Below are 19,640 nucleotides of genomic sequence, written 5' to 3' on the forward strand. Positions count from 1 at the left end.
CTACACTGTCCTCACCATGACAAGCATAATTACCATCTGTCACCATACAAGGTTACTAGAATGTTCTTGACTATATTTCCTATGCTGTGACTTATTGATTTTATATCCGGAAGTTTGTACCTCTTAATCTCCTTCGCCTACTTCACTCATTCCCCCAACCCTCTCTCCTTCAGCAAGCACCAGTTTGTTCTCTGTATTTATGATTCTGTTTTTGTTTTTTGTTCATTCATTCTGTTTTTTAGATTCTGCATATAAGTGAAATCATATGGTATTTGTCTTTCTCTGTCTGACATATTTCTCTTAGCATAATATGCTCTAGCTTCATGCATGTTGTTGCAAATGACAAGATCTGATTCTTTTTTATGGTTAATATCCCATTGTGTGTGTCTGTGTTTGTGTGTGTGTGTGTATGTGCGTGTGTGTGTACCTTCTTTATCCATTCATCTATTGATGGACACTTGGGGGCTGCTTCCAAATCTTGGCTATTGTAAATAATGCTGCAATAAACATAGGGGTGCATGTATCTCTTCGAATTAGTGTTTTCTCTTTCTTTGAGTAAATATCCAAGGGACAAACTTCTTGAGTAGAGGGTTCAAATAAACCTTGAGTTTTCAAAGATAGCTTATTAACAATGCTTTAAAAATGGACCAAAAAAAAAAAAAAACTGGAAGAAAAGGTGCTGAAATGTTAAGTAGTGATTTTTTAATGGGATTATGGGTGATTTTTATTTTATTTTTCATACTTAGAAACAAAGCTCACTTTCAAGTATTAATTGTTCATGATCACATATTACTTATGTTTTCATCATTTCCCTGTAGAGAAATTCAGAGAAATATATTTTTTTATTTTTGCAAAATCTACTTGCTAAGAGGCTGACATGGATTTAGAAAGTCTCACTAGCCAATAGAGTTCATCTAAAAAGATATCTGAGTTTAATTTTTTCCTTCTTAACTCTCTTTGCATTTTACATGCAATTTTCTCTGTGGCAGAGAGACTCGTAAGAAAGAATCACATATTAATAGTATCTGCAAACAAAATTACCTCTGACAACTAGAGACTAATTTAATTATAAAGATTAAAATACTTGAACAAGATCTTATTTCTGGATACAATCAGTTTAAGTATTTCTAAGGGCAGAGGAAGTATTGCAAACAACTGGATAACTAGAAATTATGCTGGAAATGGTGGACTTCATGGATGTGGACCAGTGAGAGGGATTCTGCTCTCAATTTTAGCTTTTTTATTATTTAGTTTCAAGAGACTTTATCTGTGGAGAATATGGGCCTTTGTGGCAGGAGTTGGTTACTTGTTGAGGAAATGATCAAAGCAGTGGATATACACCGTGTTTGTTTCTCTCTCTTTTTTTTTTTTTTAAGATTTTATTTATTTATTTGAGAGAGAGAGTGTGAGAGAGAGAGAGCACAAGAGAGGGGAGTGGGAGAGGGAGAAGCAGACTCCCTGCTGAGCAGGGAGCCCGATGCGGGACTCGATCCCGGGACTCCAGGATCATGACCTGAGCCGAAGGCAGTCGCTTAACCAACTGAGCCACCCAGGCGCCCTGTTTCTCTTTTTGTTACTAGACGCTTCTAAGCTTTATAACTTGCACAGAATAACTTGACTGTTCCATGCCTCAATTTCCTCATCTGTAAAAAGGGGTTAAATAATAATACTTCATGAGGAATGAATCGATTGATTCCATGTATAGCTCTACGAATAATACCTGACATACGCTAAGCTCTCAGTAAATATTAGCCAGTATTCTCCTCCTCCCGAGAAAGTAGTGCATGTAATGAGACAGTCCTTATTACCTATTGGTCAGAATCAATAGACATATTCCTGTCTAAAGGAGTTTACACCTAAATATAAAAAAGACCAATAAGGAAAGGGTACTTTAGTTGGGTCTATTAATGGAGAAGACAGTGGTGTTTAAGGACTATCATTTAAAAAGTGTTCATGCGCTGAAAGGATTTTTATAAGGATGATGGTGAAAAATAATTTCAATTTCATTAAAAGAGGAAAAGGAGAATTTAATCTCACCGATAGCATTACATGTAAGATGTAATTTCTTAACCATAAGAGCTGGAAAACATTAAAATGTCTCACTCACCAAAACTTGGACTCCCCAGACTATCCATGATGTGTATAATGGTCCCTCCCCAGTTCAAGCATGGTGATGCACACGCATTACTGTGTGTAAAGGTGAGAAGACATGGTGCTATTTGTAACAGTCAGAATTTGTGAATATGACATGAGAATGTAAGTTTACCAATCTCTTCAGGCAGAAAAAGGATTAGTTAAACTTGTCTAATGCTTATAGAGCCCGAGAAAACTTGACTAAGACAGAGGGCCCAGAGAGAAGAGGAGGCGGTGAGGCCCCAGAGGCAACAGAGTGAAGATGGGCCTGGTAACCAAGTGTTCTATTCTGGCAAGTGAGGGATTAGAGTCCCCAGCTTGGAGCAGCTCCAAGGGCAACCGGACCACAGAGCTCCCAAGCAATATCCTTGCACCAGCTCAGAATGCATGGACCTTTCTTTGAGCACCTTCCTTCAAGACACTCCTTTCTTCAAGACCGGGAGTGAGCCAAGAGCCTATTGGCCCTACTCTTAACCTTTCTCTTCAGACTTCAGATCCAAAGGAAAGAAGGAGGTAAAGCTTCAAAGCTGCTTTTCACAGCCTGAAATCTCTGATTTTGTTCTTGGTCCACACCTAGCTGGCCTTGTGCAAAACTTAAGGAATCTTGTGTAGGGGATTTAAATTCTACAGAAACTCAACACACATTCAGAGGAGATAACATGGATTTTCCTGCTCTCTAACAGTAGAACGTTTTACATTTGAATGACAGAAGGCTTTATGTAGGAGTTTGGTATCAGAGGGTGGGTGAGGTGACCTCTACACTTCTTACAACTTTTAGAGCTGGCAAGACAACAGCGATTGTTTGTCTTCTGTGAAAACTTTTCCTACCTTTGTCTATAGGATCGTGATTTGAAAACTCTCGTCTTAGTTTTGATGGACTTCCCAGGGTCATCCCTACTTTCTCGGCCCTCCACCTTGGTTAAGATGGCGCTTGGAGATAAGGAGCCTGGGGCAAAGAAAGGCAGATTTTCACCAGATACTATGTGATCAAACAGGAATGCTGACGGCAGTAGAAGTGGGTTCTGAGCAGCGACAGACAAAGAAAACTATTCAACTGCTCAATGATTGTGGATGTTAATGGGTAGTACATTATAAAATTTAAACAGCCTAATATTGGACAAATGAGTTTCTTAATGGGCTATAGATATATACGTTTGGATGTTTTATATTATGCAGGTGATGAATGGTAAGGTGATATTCTTTAGGATAGGTGGTGGTTTGGAGTCAGGTTGGTTAAGACTGCCTTTTGATCCTTCAGTGTACAGTTTGCTTAGAAAGGCTTCAAACAGGATTGAAAACAACATGTATATAAATATCCCTTAGGGTTGAATGTAATTTCACACATGGGTTAATTACTGTGTATTGGCTATTCAGTAAGTGAGGTTTAAATCTTAAATGTTTAAAGGATTCCTAAATTATGCTTCTAATAATGTTACAGCCTTTTCTGCAATTGATCTGTAATGGATAAGCAATCACTGGAGTCTGTTCAGCAATGTGAATTATGTGTTTGGATGCCAACTAAGCAGAGTTGATGTATGACCCAAACCTTAATTTTCCTCCCAGTGATTATTTCCCACTATATTTATCTATACATTGAATGTGAGGGTGACAGTACAATCAGACCTACTTGGTAGGGAAATGCTGAAGCAAAACAAATGGAAAAAAGGTAAATTGAAGCTTTTTTTCATAAACTGTTAAATGAGATCAGTTGAATCAAATTTATATCTTTACCCAAATCTGCAAGCACATCATTGAATTAAATGCTAAAACCAGACCATCACATGCCTGCTACCCTGATGACAGCCAGTGCATACATGAGTTTTTTTTTTTTTTTTTTAAGATTTTATTTATTTATTTGACAGAGAGAGAGAGACAGCGAAAGAGGGAACACAAGCAGGGGGAGTGGGAGAGGGAGAAGCAGGCTTCCCGCTGAGCAGGGAGCCTGATGTGGGGCTCGATCCCAGGACCCTGGTATCATGACCTGAGCCAAAGGCAGATGCTTAACTGACTGAGCCACCCAGGCGCCCCCATACATGAGTTTCTTAAAATGTATTGCTACCACGGATTTCACTTAAGGTCAAGGAGTTTTTATATATTTTATCTCTCACTGGGAGAACATCAACCTTTGGTTATAATAATCCTTTTAAAGACATCTTTAGGATATCTGCCTTCTTTCTTCCTTCCCTCCCTTCTTTCCTTTCCTAAAATAAGGTTACACTTTAACTATTGTCCATAGATGTTTGTCTCAAGAATTTACACTGAAATTTACCCCTTAATATATGGTCTCTGTTCTAAACAGTCACTCAAGATAGGCCTAAATTGCAGAACGTGTATTTTCTTCCTTCTAAGGCAAAAGGCTTCCTCTTACTAATGACTACTAAAAACAAATTTTAGAGTCTTTTTTTCCCCCCAGAAATTTAAATTGTGGACCCAGAAGTGAAAATGTGAGTTTCGGGTGCCTGGGTGACTCAGTCGGTTAGGCGTCTGTCTGCCTTTGGCTTAGGTCATGACCCCAGAGTCCCAGGATCGAGTCCCACATTGGGTTCCCAGCTCAGCGGGGAGTCCACTTCTCCCTCTGATCCTCCTCCCTCTCGTGCGTTCTCTCACTCTCTCTCTCAGATAAATAAATAAAATCTTTAAAAAAAGAAAAAAATGTGAGCTTCTAGCCTTCAAGAAGTCATAAAAACAGGGTGAAGAGGCGTGTGATGAGCCACATGTCCTAAAGTTCAGGATGGACCAAAGTGGCCCAGAGTGACGCTTCAGCTGGTGGCTGGTGTTGCTGAACTAAATGCTAACCTGGCCAGTGCTAGTGTCCGGGTTCAGAAACCCCCGTTGTCAGTGATGTGTTGTCGAATGCATATGTCCTGCATTCTGCACAGATCAAGGATGTCTCCCTGTTCTGGGAAAGTCTGTACTTTATTTTTAATTGCTTTGAGATGAAGTTTAGAGGACACCAAATAAAGAGATCTTCCCAAAAGATTTTCCTTTCCCTGCGTCCCCTCTTTTATTTTCTTTGCCACTAAATGTAATGCGAAGCAATACAGAGATACCCTCCTCTCTGCTCTGGCCCTCTGCCCGACAGTCTTCCTCTGTCCAGGTGGCCCAGGAAAGCTGCCCAGGGCTCTTGGAAGTGCAGTGAGGACAGAGGGCTTCCTGTTCCCTGTGGCTGAGCTCCTAGCCACTCTGACTTCATGTATGCCTTTCCTCAGGGCAGAAATCACGTGTCCATGATGACATCCAATCTTAATGCAATGCTTACTTTGGGGACCTTCTGGGGGCAAGTTTCTGCTTTTCTTTTCCTTTCCTTTTTTTTTTTCTATCTAAAATACAAACAGAAAGCAAATCAGCACAATTGCTAAACAAACAGATATAGGCAAAGTATTTGCTAATCTTAAATTTGTTCCCTTGCTACCAGTTTGTATCTTAGTAAAAGACACAGATCTTTTCTGATGGCTGAGTAATATTCCATTGTATATATGGACCATGTCTTCTTTGTCCATTCATCTGTTGAAGGGCATCTTGGCTCCTTCCACAGTTTGGCTATTGCAGACATTGCTGCTATGAACATTGGGGTGCAGGTGCCCCTTCTTTTCACTACATCTGTATCTTTGGGGTAAATACCCAGTAGTGCAATTGCTCTATTTTTAACATCTTCATTAACACTACATCAAAAACTAATGATGGGGCACCTGGGTGGCTCAGATGGTTAAGCGTCTGCCTTCGGCTCAGGTCATGATCTCAGGGTCCTGGGATTGAGTCCCGCATCGGGTTCCCTGCTCAGTGCAGAGCCTGCTTCTCCCTCTCCCTCTGCCACTCCCTCTGCTTGTGCTCTTCTGTCTCTCTGTCAAATAAATAAATAAAATCTTTAAAAAAAAAAAACACTAATGATGTACATACAGTGGCTAACTGAACATAATAAAAATAATAATAAAAAAAGACACAGATCTTGGTGTATTTTGCTTACAACAATAGAATAATGGAACAACAGGCTCAATCTGTTTATTCCATCTGCTTCTCACGAGAAGGAAAAATATGTTACCCAGTAGTTGTCAGGGTGCTACGGAGATTTTCCCAAGAGTCTCCCATCATAATACCCACTTGGACCCATACTCTTTCTGAAGTTGTTCCAAGAGCAGTACACAAAGCCTTGCTAATGGTTTGGCCAGCTGCCTGATCTCAGTGCTTATGGCTTGTTCTGGGTCTTGTCAGCATGCTCAAGCATGCTGAAGCAAGGCAGGGGCTTAGCATTCTCTTTATTAGCGCAGGGCAGTTTCCCACGGGTCTGTTCCAGGATTCTCTTAGTTATCCCGTGGAAGGTTAGGTCCCTGGCGCTGGACTCACAGGCAGCCAGAGGCTCCCTCCAACCTTCGTCCCGTCTAGATGTTTCTTGCTAAAACTGGCATGATGCCCTTTGCAGGATTTTACACTTAGACTTCATATGCCTCCAAGCAGAGAGCAGTAGTTAATTTCTATGTAACAGTTCACAGCCGAGATGGCTACAATGCCCACATAGGTCCTGTGTAAGCAGGGCTCTGGGGGTACCTCCAATTTCCTTGCCTGTTGCCCCTGGGCAAGCAGGATGGGGAGGCTACTGTTGATGAGGAGCCAGAGGCAGCCCGCTGGGCCAGGCACTACATGGAAAGTAGCTGAGGTGAATGAGACACAGCACTTAAGACTCCTGGATTCAAAATCCAGCACTGATGATGGAAAGGCAAAGAGTGGGGCAGAACTTGGTTCTCTGGGACACTTACTAAGAGCTACCGTCTAGTGAGTACCTCACCAGCTTCCTACTGCCCTTAGGGTAAAAGGTAAACTCACGTATGTGGTGTTGGACAAAGCTTCCGGTGCGAGTGGATTTAGGATGTGCTCCCAGAAAACACAGGTGGTGGGGGGGGAGTAATTCAGAGAAGGAATTAAAGCTAATAAAGGGGGTATGATCTAGCTTGTTCTACTGTGAGTGAGCAGAACTTAGCTGTGCTGCGGGTTCGTGAGAAATGGTGTAGAGGACACCCTTGGGAGCTCTCCCGTGAGTGCCGAAGCCAGGGAGCCAGGCTGGAAGAGCCAGGGGAGGGGAGAGAGATGCTCATTGCCTGGTGCGTCCAGCTGGCCACACTCTTTTTTTTTTTTTTTTTAAGATTTTATTTATTTGACAGAGAGAGACACAGTGAGAGAGGGAACACAAGCAGGGGCAGGGGGCGTGGGAGAGGGAGAACAGGCTTCCCGCAGAGCAGGGAGCCCGATGCGGGGCTCGATCCCAGGACTCTGGGATCATGACCTGAGCCGAAGGCAGACGCTTAACGACTGAGCCACCCAGGCGCCCCCAGCTGGGCACACTCTTGAGGGCAGAGCAGGCTCTAGCAGTCAGAGAAAGCCCCAGATCCAGAGAGATGAGTGCTGGCAGGGCGCCCCGAAATGGCAAAGGCCTGGGGGTGCCCCCAGGGCACCCCCAGCCTCTGCTGAACAGGTCTCACCGGATCCCCATGCAGGCAGGCCTCCGGTGACTTTTTGAGCCTCAGCTCAGGAAGACCGAGTGTATGAGAGGCTTCGTGTTTGGGGAGATGATATTTCCGACAAGGTGGGTTCAGTATTGTTATGTAAAGGGGCTGGTAAGTGATAAGCAGGAAGGCCCGCCCCGTCGGACTGGGCTGTAGGGACATCGTGGTGAGTACCCGGATGTCTAGTGTGCTCCCCAAGCAGCGGCTCGCTCCTGGACGCCTGGGCATTTTCCCAGTCTTCACCACAGCCCTGTGAACCACCACTCACTGTTCTGTTCGTGCAGCCCTGGAAGTCAGGCCCAGAGAAGGTCAGTAACTCGTCTGAGGCCACAGCCTTTTGTTGTGTTCTGTGTTTGGGGAGTGTTCTATCTCGAAAACGTCAACTCTTCTTTCTCTCAAGCAACCCTCCCACCCTTTCATGCCACTAACTTGTTGGAGAGCCTGTGGAATGTCCCACATTCTGGATCGGGTGGTCTCCTCCTGGTGTCATTTCACTTGTTTCTCCAGCCCCTGAATTGTCTGTGGGTTGGGAGTCAGGTCTAAAGGCTTGTTAGATGTAGGTGCAGCTAGTGAGCAGCGCTGACTCTAGCCGGTCCTGCGTGCGGCACACTGCATCCACGGGGAGTCTGGACGCTTGGACGGATCCATGGGTTCTCGAGGTGACCACTGAGCCATCCATTGCAAAGCTGCTTTTTCTACCACCCCCAACCCCAAACAGTGAGTAACCCGCGGGGTGATACTTTCAAAGCCTGTACTAACCATAAGACAATGGAACTATTTCAACCTCAAAGTTGCAAATTCATGTGGACCATGACAAATCTGATGCCTACCAAAGGACTGAGGTTGTCTGACAGGGGAGTCTCAGGCCTTCTTTTAAAAACAAATGGAGGGGTGCCTGGGGGGCTCAGTCTGTTAAGCATCCAACTCTTGATCTCAGCTCAGGTCCTGATCTCACTGTCGTGAGTTCAAGCCCCACATTGGGCTCCGCACTGGGTGTGGAGCCTACTGAAAAAATAAAAATAAATGGAGACAGGGAGGGCTGGGTCCCCTTTGCATTTCCCTCATAGAAACGTTAGGACCTTATCTCTTCAGGTTCCGTGTGGAGATAACCATCAGGCCCTTGGGACCCTGAGGAGGTCAGGCCAGGGGATGTTAGCACAGAGCCTAGGACACCAGCCGCACTTGCCCAGAGTCATTCTCATGCCAGTGGCTGCCCGTCTCAAAGAAACCTCCAGCTTCCACTTCCAGTTATGTCGGGTGGGTCTATTATGCAGTCAGGTCAGCTTGGGCCCCAGCACAGACCCCAAAGCACCAGGTGATTTGAAGATATTCCCACGCACTCTGTTTTCATTAACACTCCGCCTGGCCTGGTGAGCTGCTCTACAATATCCAGGTGTGTCCTGGGGGCCAGAACTCTACAGTGCAGGGAGAGCCCAGGGCTGGACTGTTGCCGCTGCTAACCGGGAGGCCCGTAGGCAGACTCCTCGGGCAGGGCCTGTCACTTTCCCTGCACCCTCGCTACATTTCCTTGACATCTGGGGCCAGGGAAGAAGTTCACGGGCCCCTCCATTTAAAAAAACTGACATCCAACTAATAATAATTGTGTTCGCTCTAAAGGGCAAGTGTGGGGGTTTGGAGTATGTGACCACGGGGCCAACTCACCTGGAAGAAACTCTTAATCTCCTTCCCCCATTCAAACATCTTGCCAGGTCAGCAAAGGACACATGGAAATATCCCTAAGAAAGAAAAGTAGTTGCCCAGACTTTTGGTCACATTTCTAATCTTATCTTGTTTCTGGAGGGCAGGAAAGAAGTGTGCACGAAAGAAACAAGTTTTAAAGAAAAATGTTAAGGCTAAACGAGGAGACAGTGTGAATAGCAGAAAACTGGCCTAGGCCACCCTGTGGTCAGGGGAGCAGGGAAAGTGGAGTTGAGGAGATTAAGATTTAGTTAGGAAGATTGTTTTTGCATTTGGAGGGGCGGGGTCCTAGGAAACGCCATGAAGTCAGGTCCAGAGCCCAGGGAGTGGTCAGCAAAAGGCAGTGGGGTCAGGCCATGTAGCAGTCTAGACGTGGGACTGGAGTTGAGATCCTTTGAAGAGAAGAGGAATCCTTATTTTGGAAGAACTCACAGCTTTCATTCTTGTCAAATGTTTTCTGAAACTTCCAACCTCCTAGGGAGCCAAATCCCTTCTAGGTATATTCCTATTCAAAACATTTCTATCTCTATGAATTTTATCTTCATGATCACCATGATTACTGTGATTCTTAACTGCTTTTGGTTATTTACAACAATAATAACTAACATACAATGAGCTCTAACTATGTACTAGACATTCTATACAATTTCTTAAATACATTATCTCATTGAATTCTTACAGCAACACTATGGTGGCGGTCCTGTCATTATTCCATTTTACCAATGAGGAAAGGGAAGCTTGCAGAGACCAAGTCACTCACCCAGAGTCACATGGCCCATATTAACTAGATGAATTCAAGTGCTCTGACCAGCCTAGAATCCTAGCTCTGTCTCTTATAGTGTAGTAAATTATCATTCCTGAAGGGTAGTGATTATACTCTGCTCTCTCTCACCCCCGCCCTCTAAACACTCAATGCAGAACCCATAACAGGTCCTTCTAAGTGTTTATGGAACGAATGGACATCTTACCTGTACTCCACCGCCACCCCCTTCTGCCCCAGGCTCTGTGGAAAAACACTCTGGGTTTCTAATTAGTGCTACATCTTCAGAATAACATAAAGAAAAAAGTCCTTCGATTCTCATTAAGTTCCTAATGAGTTTTATTATAGGCACAAAGAGGAAGAAGAGCAGTGACCATTTTGGATCTCACAGCTGTTGATCTGTGATTGCCTTTATTGTGATGTACATTGTGTAGACTCACGCGAAGCATTTCAAGTCCCTCCATTTGACGGCAATCTTGGATGCCGAAGCTGCTTTTTTAAAAGCCAAAATGTGTGTTGGGGGCACATGTGGCCTGAGGAGCGTGGCGTGCCCCTCCCCAGAGAGCTGAAGGGCAGCTTCGTTCCCATGGTCGGTCTGGGCCACATCTCTCCCAACTGCGCAGCGGCGATCTACACTCCCATCCCTGGCCACTTCACCAAGGCTGCTAGCGAGGGCATCTATTTTAGGGCGGTGGAGATCTTCTCACGTAGAAGGTGAAGGAGAGCTCCACTACTCTCACAGCCTTTAAATGGAGATGGGCCAGCCTACTGGAAAGCCACCACGGCGCTACCACGTGTCCTGTGTCTGAACACCCATGATGAGGGGTCACAACGAAAGAGATAAAAACCAGTTGTGTTGCAACTCTAAAATGGAGTAAAAATTTCCACAGAGCCAGAAAGACTACCAAATGGTGACTGATGCTTCCCTTGTGTTAAGCAATCCTTGACTCAGCGCAACTCCAGTAGAAAAAACGAGCTTGAAATGGGGTTTGACCGATACGCCATAAGGCCCCCGGGCTTCAGAAGTTCCCTTTCTGAGTTTCACTTGGGCCCTGACTTCCTCTGCTGAGAGAGCAGCTGGTTTTCTGTTTTGTTTTTTCATTTCTCCTTCTTCTCCAGCGTAGCTCAGAACAAGGTGACCAATGCCGTGTGGTGTAAAGGGGTAAACCTGGCCACCAAGAAGCCTGTGTTCTAGCTCCTTCTCAAACTAGCGATAATTGTTCCCACTTGGTTGACCCCTCGCCACAAGCAAGGCCCTGTGTCAGGCACTTCACGTAACCTAATTTAGAGGCAGTAGACCGAGCAATTAAGAGCTTGGATTCAGGAGATAGCTGCCTGCTTTGAACCCTGACCCATCACTTCCTGGCTGTGTAACGTACTGTTTCTCTATGCCTCAGTTCTGCGTTGTAAAAGGGAATAATAATAGTTCTTATAGGGTTATTATGAAAATTAAATAAGTTAGTCTGTGTGAAGCACTACAAGAGGGCCTGGCATAGTGGATATTTATAAATGTTCATTAATAGTAGGAATAATAATTATTAGAGAAGTAGAAACAAAGGCTTGCCACTCTCTGAAGCAGGCAGCTTTTATTTCCAGTTCAAAGATGAGGAAATAGTGGCTCAAAGCAGTTCCCACGCTACTAAGAGATGGAGTCTGGGTTCCAAACCATGGGCTTCATCTGCAACACCTCCCCAGGCCTCAGTTTCCTCAACTGGAAAATAAGGGGGCAAGGTGGGCTCCCAGTTTCCTTTAGAACCTCAGTATTCTACAAGCCCACTGCTTTCTACCCCTGTGTCCTCCACAGAAGGGCTTTCTTCCTTCCCACTTCAAGTATATGCCCAGATCTCCCTTGGTCTAAAAATTCTGCGCTAGACCTTTCCTTCTGTGACAGCTTCGGTGTTCCTCTCTTACCTGTAAGGCCCAGGTGAGGAGTTGTAGAGACCACGCCCACTAACCTGCAATCTTCTTGCTCTACCGCTCTGCTGCGGGGGCTCTCCTGAAGGTTAGGGACGGATCCCTTCCATCCAAAGCTATCTGCCTTTTCTTAGTTCTTCCTGACTCAGCATCTTTGCAGTATGAGATATGTCAAAATGTAAATGATCTACAATGATTACCAGGTTCTACCCCGCCGGAACCCTCTACATTTGGCAGATCTCTTTCTCTCTCCTCTCAAAAACATAAAGTTTCACATAGTTCATAACATCGTGCCACTTTTTATCCCCCCAACTCAACATTATGTACTGGAGATCTTCCAATGTCAATCACTAAGAACTTCCTCATTATTTTTTATTGCTATGCATTATTTCAGTATGGATGCACATAATTATTCTCTTATTGATGAACCCGAAGGTTGTTTTCAATTCTTTGGTTGCCAGCAATGTTTCAATGAGAATCCTTGAATATGCTTCTTTGGGCATATTCAGTATTTTTCTAGAGTAAATGCCGAGATGGACTTTCTGGGTTATAGGATGTTATATTTTAATAGATTAGTTTTCTTTATTTTAACTGCCACCTTTTAGCTCAGCCCCACTCAAATCTAGGATTAAGGCATGTTCCTAGCAGGGAGGCTCTTAGGAGATCCTACTTCAGCATCCTGTGATTCACCCTAAGCTGATTTTGCGGCTGTCCCACCTCTGACCAGAGTACTTCATTATCTGAGCTCTTGCTTTTTGTGTATTTCATTCCCTGTTTCAGCGACTTGCCCAGATTTCCCCCGTGTCTGGGTCTCTGAACCCTACACCTGCATCCCAGAGACTTCCAATACCTACCTGTTGGAATCTCCACCAATTACTGTTCTTATATCCTCCCCCAGCACACTGGCCAGGATGGACTCACCAGCACTTGGCCTCTGCTTTGACCTTGACTTGTAGGATTCTGATGTCAACTGGCCTTTTCCGTTAGTCTAATGTATTGGTGTCACAGCCTCCCTTGGAGTCCATATTCCTCAGTTCTAGTTGTGATCTTAATACCCTAAAATGGCCCTTTTTTTTGGCCTCCTGCTCTATCCCAAAGTTCTGTCTGAACTCAGCCACTTCCTAGCCTGGTGGTTGTCCAAGCCTACACACTGTTATTAGGTTTCACAATATCATACAATACTGATTAACTTCCATTTTTAACCATACTCTTTTTTCCTCAGTAAAAACTTCTTTTTTTTTCCTTTTCCCTGTTCTTTGATATTCTTCAAGCCTAGGTATTTGCCCTCCTATTCTTTCTAAGCACTTCTTCAATATTTTCCTACCTTCACTTACCTTAATAGACTTAAATACAGTTTATTCCTCTATCTACATATCCAGCCTTCACCCTTCCCCATGTTCCATTACTGCACTTCCAGTTGTCTGCATAACACATCCATTTGGATGTTTCCCATCACTTCGATTTCAATATGTCGAAACCCACCAGAACCATCTGTTACCGTCCTCACCCCATCTGTTCCCTTTCCAGTTTTCCTGTTTCTGTAAATGACATCATATTTTCCTGATCACCCAGACTAGAAATCTTGGAATTATGTCTGACTTATTTCTTATTTGCTTCTTATATACAATCCATTACTGAATCCTACTGAAACTTTCTCCTTTGAAAATAACTTTGTGGGTGACTTCTGGTTGAAAAGTGGATTGTGTACCTGCATTTATCTCTGTTCCTTTCTGAAATATAAATAAAATGGCAGTAAAGTTATGTTTTTACAGGCAAAAGCCCAGCAAGACAGGAAAAGGAGAAAACCGTAAGTTGGAAAGTACATGGGTGAGTAACTTGTTTAGCACACCTCTAAAAAGGCTAAACCGTAAGCCAAGAGTAGAAAAGACTATAGGAGCATCCCAGTTTTTACATCTCTGAGCGACTCAGTGGCCCAGAAATTTGGAGGTATTTAGGTACATCAAGAAGTGGGGATGAAGGCAGGCAGGGCTAAAGAGATGGACAATTTGAAAGCCTTTTTAAGAGGCTAGTTGCCCTTCCCTAATACTCCCCACCCCACAAAAAGACTAGAGAACAATGGGTTTCTGGCCTAGGGACACCAGTTACTGTTACAGATTGGTGCTGTACCACAAACAAGGTGATCAATTAAAAGTTTATATACTGAGTGCTGAGACTTTTCGTTCTCTTCCCCTGCTAGCCCCCAGAGCTCAAGCTTCTCTGAGGTGGGAAATGGAAGGTATCTCTCTGGGGATTCTGGCTAGCTCAAGAGAAAAGACCTAGAGATAATGACACCAGAGAGGCTCCAGTGACATGGCCTGTTCATTTCATCTGTCAGGGAAGCCTGCAATCAACAAACACATCCAATCAACCTTTTAGTGCCCTGCTCTTAAATTCGAACAGACAGAGAAGGAATGCCAGGCATTTGAAGAAAGTCTTTAATACGAAAGATAGAAAATAAAACAAATGAGAAATAAAATGAAGGAAACAGAGACCATACAGGGAGAAGAAAATTGGAGAGAAAGACCAACCTCTTAACATTTTCAAAAGTCTAGGAGAGTATTTTACATCCATGAACAAGACTACAGATGTTATGTAAAAAAAAAAAAAAAAGAAGAAGAAGAAGAAGAAGAACAGGAAGAAGAAAAAAAAAAAAAACATTCAGGGAACAAAAAGAGCTCTTGGAAATTAAAAATGTCATAGGACAGATTTTTTTAAAACTCCATAGAAATTTTGAGAAATTAGTTGAAATTTCTGCAAAATATAAAGGAAAAAGATAAGGAGAAAGAAAATAGGGAACAATAGAGAACAAAAGCAGCAGCAACAACAAAAGACATTTCAAAGAGACAGAGCAGCAAAAACAAAGGGGAGGAAGTTATCAAGGAAATAATTTATGAAAATCTCCCAGAACTGAAGGACATGGGTTGCCAGACTGAAAATGTCCACTGAATGCATAGCACAATGGATGAAAGTGCTAAGTCTTCATGGTGAACCTTCAGAACACATGGGACTGAGAGAAGATCCTAAAGCTTCCAGAGAGAAAACTCAAGTTTTAAACAAAGAATCAGAAAGGTACCAAACTTCTCTGTGGAATTGTCAGAATCTAAAAGACACCCGAGCAATGTCTTCAAATTCTTTTTTTTTTTTTTTTAAAGATTTTATTTATTTATTTGACAGAGACACAGCAAGAGAGGGGACACAAGCAGGGGGAGTGGGAGAGGAAGAAGCAGGCTTCCCATGGAGCAGGGAGCCCGATGCGGAGCTCGATCCCAGGACCCTGGGATCATGACCTGAGCCGAAGGCAGACGCTTAACGACTGAGCCACCCAGGTGCCCGAGCAATGTCTTCAAATTCTGAGGGAATAAAATTTCCAATGCTGAATTTTATACCTAATCAAACAAGCATAATTTAGTATGAGAGTATGAGAAAAACCTTTGCAGGCATGCCATCTCTCAAAATATTTACCTGTGCACCTTACTAGCTAACATGAATCAAGTACTTGCTAAATGCCAAGCACCTTAGGTGCATTATATACATGATCTCGATCCTCATCCTAAACCTGTAAGGTTGGAACTATTGTGATTGCCATTCACAGCTGAGGGCATGAGGCACACGGAGGCTAAGAACTTGCTCAACAACACACATGAGAAGTAGGGTTGGGATCTGAACCTAGTCTGACTCCTGGGTCTGTGATTCTGACCACTGTGTTATGTAGTACAGGAAGAGTTCAATTCTCCCCATTGACTCCAATCCATGAGGTATTTCTCGGTAAAAGTTCAGTGTGCATCTTGCCACATTTTTTTCGTGTTCATATATATATATATATATATATATTATATATATATATATATATATGGCTTTTTTCCTTTTTTAAAAAATTGAACCATACTGCATGCTTTCATTTATTTCAGTTAACATTTATTGAATGCACTTTTTGTTTTATAAAGATTTTATTTATTTATTTGACAGAGACAGAGATAGCGAGAGCAGGAACACAAGCAGCGGGAGTGGGAGAGGGAGAAGCAGGCTTCCCCCCGAGGAGGGAGCCCAATGTGGGACTCAATCCCAGGAGCCTGGGATCATGACCTGAGCCGAAGGCAGAAGCTTAACGACTGAGCCACCCAGGCACCCTATTGAATGTACATTTTGTGCTTGGCACTCTGCTGGGTATTGGGATGACATAAACAGGAAATAGTTCCTGCTTCTCAGGAGCTTCTAGATTAATAAATTGAATATCTTGGCTTATTGAGAGTTATAATCATGAAATACTGGGTTTTTAATTTTCAAATAGAGACAATACATACAATGTTAAATTATATCAAATATAAGCTTTTCTTTGATTTAGATACCACTTTACACACTTGAAATACCTTTGCCTTTTTTAGTATGAACATCCAATATTCTTAAATAATTCAGCAAAAAATTGTCTTTGAATTTTCAGGTTTTTGGATTCTAGGGAAGTGAGTCTACACAGTGTATGCATTTAATCAGCCTGTCTGCCAACCCTCTTCTCTTAAATGCCATCCTCCCCATGACCTCACGCTGTGCCGATTTCATATCATTTCCTTGGCCACAGGCCAGATTCCATGTAAGTTTTTTTTAAAAAAAGCTCTAGATAATGTTGTCTAGGTTGTTGGTGTGTCTAATTCTTGGACTGGTGACAAACTTTATGGTCTACTTAGCAGAGATTTTGCTTCATCACTTCACCCCTGAGAGTATAAAATGGTAATAACTAAAAAATAAAGCCTGTTTAGTCAAAGACAAATTGTTGGCTTAGGATGATGCTTGTTTGCTGAGTGTAGCAAAGAAAAAGTAGGGAGTTCTTGCATTTGATTTGTCCTGAAACCGCTAAGCCCTTTCTTGTATGTGTTGGGGAAGCTCAGCTAGAGACAGAGCTTGAGTCAGAGCTATTTTTACTGGAATGTGAGGATTGTCTCTTTGGAATTACTTGTCTTGGAGGTAACTGGCCACCTTTAAATCTGGGTACACTTCCTCATTTGTAATCTTTATCCTGCATAGCTTTCCTACAGTCTTGAATCTTGTGGGATAAAAGGAGAAAAATTATGGGTGTTAAACTATAGGAGAGAGTAAGATAATGGATCAGAGTCCAGTCCTTTATCTGTGGAATACCGTATTCCATTGCAGGTGGTAGCGGCCTCTTTGAGGTCAGGGAATACATCACATCCCCCAAACAAGAGTTGAAATACGATCTCTTCATTGTGATTGATGCTCTAGCATCTGGGAGTGTGTTTACTGGCTGTCATCCAGTTCCAGAGGCTGCTGCTGAACAACTGTGATTGCAATCCGAAAATGATTTGTGAAGAGGAGTGTCTGAGCATGCTGGAATCACAACAATGTATTCTGCTTTTTTTTTCTGATCAACTTTATTGAAGTATAGTTGACAAACAATGAAATGCATAAATTTTAAGTGTGCATTTCAACAAGTTTAGACAAATGTGTAACTACCATCTCCATCAACATGCAGAATATTTCTGTCTCCCCCAAGAGATCCTTTGGGGCCCGTCTTAGTCATTCTCCTCTCCATTCCCCATACCCCAGTCTCAGGCAAACTGCTGGTCTACTTTTGTGGCTGCGGATTAGATTTGTAACTTCTAGAATTCCTTGTAAACGGAATCATACGGTACATACTCTTTTGTGTTCGTCTTCTATAGCTGAACATAAGGATTTTGAGATTCATCCATGTTGTTTCATGCACATTCAATTTATTCCTTTTTGATGTGAAGTCGTATTCCATTGTATGACTATACCACACTTTATTTATCCATTTGCCTGTTGGTGGCATTGTTTTGAGTTGTTTCCAATCATTGTCTATGATGACTAGAGCTGCTATGAACATTTACATACAGGTCTTCATGTGGGCCCAGGTTCATTTCTCTTGGGTAAATGTGTAAAAGGAGAATTGCTGAGTCATATGTTGAGTGTATATTTAACTTTTTAAGAAACTGCCAACTGGGCTTTCAAAGTGGTTTTACTATTTTATATTTACACCAACAATATATGAGAGTTCTAGCTGTTCTACGTCCTTGCCAACATTTGGTATTTTCAGCCATTTAAATAGTAGTCATTCTAGTGGGTGTGTGGTGCTATCTCATTGTAATTTTAATTTGGATTTCCATTTGCTTACGTTACATCATCTATCTTCTTTGGTGAAATATCTGTTCAAATTTTTTGTCCATTTAAAATCTTTATAGTTGCCCATTAAGATTTTTTGGTCTTCTTATTCTTGAGTTCTAAGTGCTCTTTATGTGTTCTGAATACAAGTTTTGTTTTGTTTTATCAAATATACACCTTTAAAATATTTTCTCCCAGTGTGGGCTTACCTTTACATTTTCTTAAGAGTATCTTTTGAAAAGCAACAGGTTTTAAACTTCGATGAATTCTAATCTTTCAGATTTGTTTATGGTTTTTTGCTTTTTGTATTCTGAAAAATGTTTGCCTAACTGTTCTGCCACTTTTTAAAAAACTTTTCTTCTAATCAAAATGAATTATTCAGAGATGGTACAACTTTGTTCTTAGAAAGACCCAGGGGCATCTGGGTGGCTCAGTTGGTTAAGCGTCCAACTCTTGGTTTCAGCTCAGGTCGTGATCTCATGGGTCCTGAAATCACCATGTTGGGCTCTGCATTCAGCAGGGAGTCTGCTTCTCTCTCTTCCTCTCTTCCCCTCCCCCTGCACTTTCTCGCTCTCTCTGGAATAAATAAATAAATCTTAAAAAAAAAAGACCAAGGCAATCAAGTTAATAATTATGAAAGCTAATAAGAAAATTAAATAAGGTGACCAAAATGAGACCGAGATCACAACTTCCTGGCATTAGTCAGGGAACTGGCAGGGTGGCCCACATATTTCAAAGGGGTGACTCAATGAACTATTGACGCAGCTGGGGCTAGGGTTAAGCACTCAGCATCTAACAACAGCAGGAAGCCTGGGCCTGAAGTGTCAAATTCTAGAAGCCAGAGAGGTTTATAGCTATACAAGAGGTCCATCTGATGGGACTGTGGTCTTTGGTAGAGGAATACAGCCACTGTCCGTCAACCCATGACCCAGCAGTGAGGGAGTCAGGTGAATAAATACTTCAATCTCTCTCTCCTCCCACCCTGTGAATCTTCAGCCAGTGCCTCCCATTGGTCAAAGTCAACTGGAAACCGGGTGGTAAGAAACACCAGCTGACAGTCAACAAAAATCAGCCTCTCAGAACTGACTGTTGGTTCATTAGCACAGAAAACCCAAACTGACTAGAGGGAAATCCCAGCTTGCAATTTAATGGAACACTGACTGTTTACTGGTGGAGTCACTTCTCCCTCAGGCAGGATGCTTTACAGAACTATTAAATTCAATGTTGCAGCATCAATATAAAGAGCCAAAACTCCTTACCTGGGCTATTCTATCTAATAGTGAGAAGAGCTACTCCCACTTTCACCCCTTGCTTCTTAGACACAAGCATGCTAGCTATGAGGAGGGGGCACTGTATATTTGCTTCTGGTTTACTGCAGATCCTTTATCTTGTAGGAAGGCACCCCACCTGCAGAATTAGATACTAGCCTTGGCTTTTAGAAATCTCAACCCTGCGGCTATGGAGATATGGTTTCTTTCAGAGCAGTCATTGAGCCTTTCTGATAACTTATG

The 19,640-nt window shown here is 42.8% G+C and overlaps 1 long non-coding RNA gene across 4 annotated transcripts in view; it reads left to right on the forward strand.

The window, feature by feature from the left end:
- The window catches only part of LOC118546290 (uncharacterized), a 92,056-nt gene that overhangs the window by 49,324 nt on the left and 23,092 nt on the right, over positions 1–19,640 (forward strand). The window lies entirely within an intron of this gene.

This window comes from Halichoerus grypus, chromosome 8 (assembly GCF_964656455.1).
Source record: "Halichoerus grypus chromosome 8, mHalGry1.hap1.1, whole genome shotgun sequence".
Taxonomy (NCBI): Eukaryota; Metazoa; Chordata; class Mammalia; order Carnivora; family Phocidae; genus Halichoerus; species Halichoerus grypus.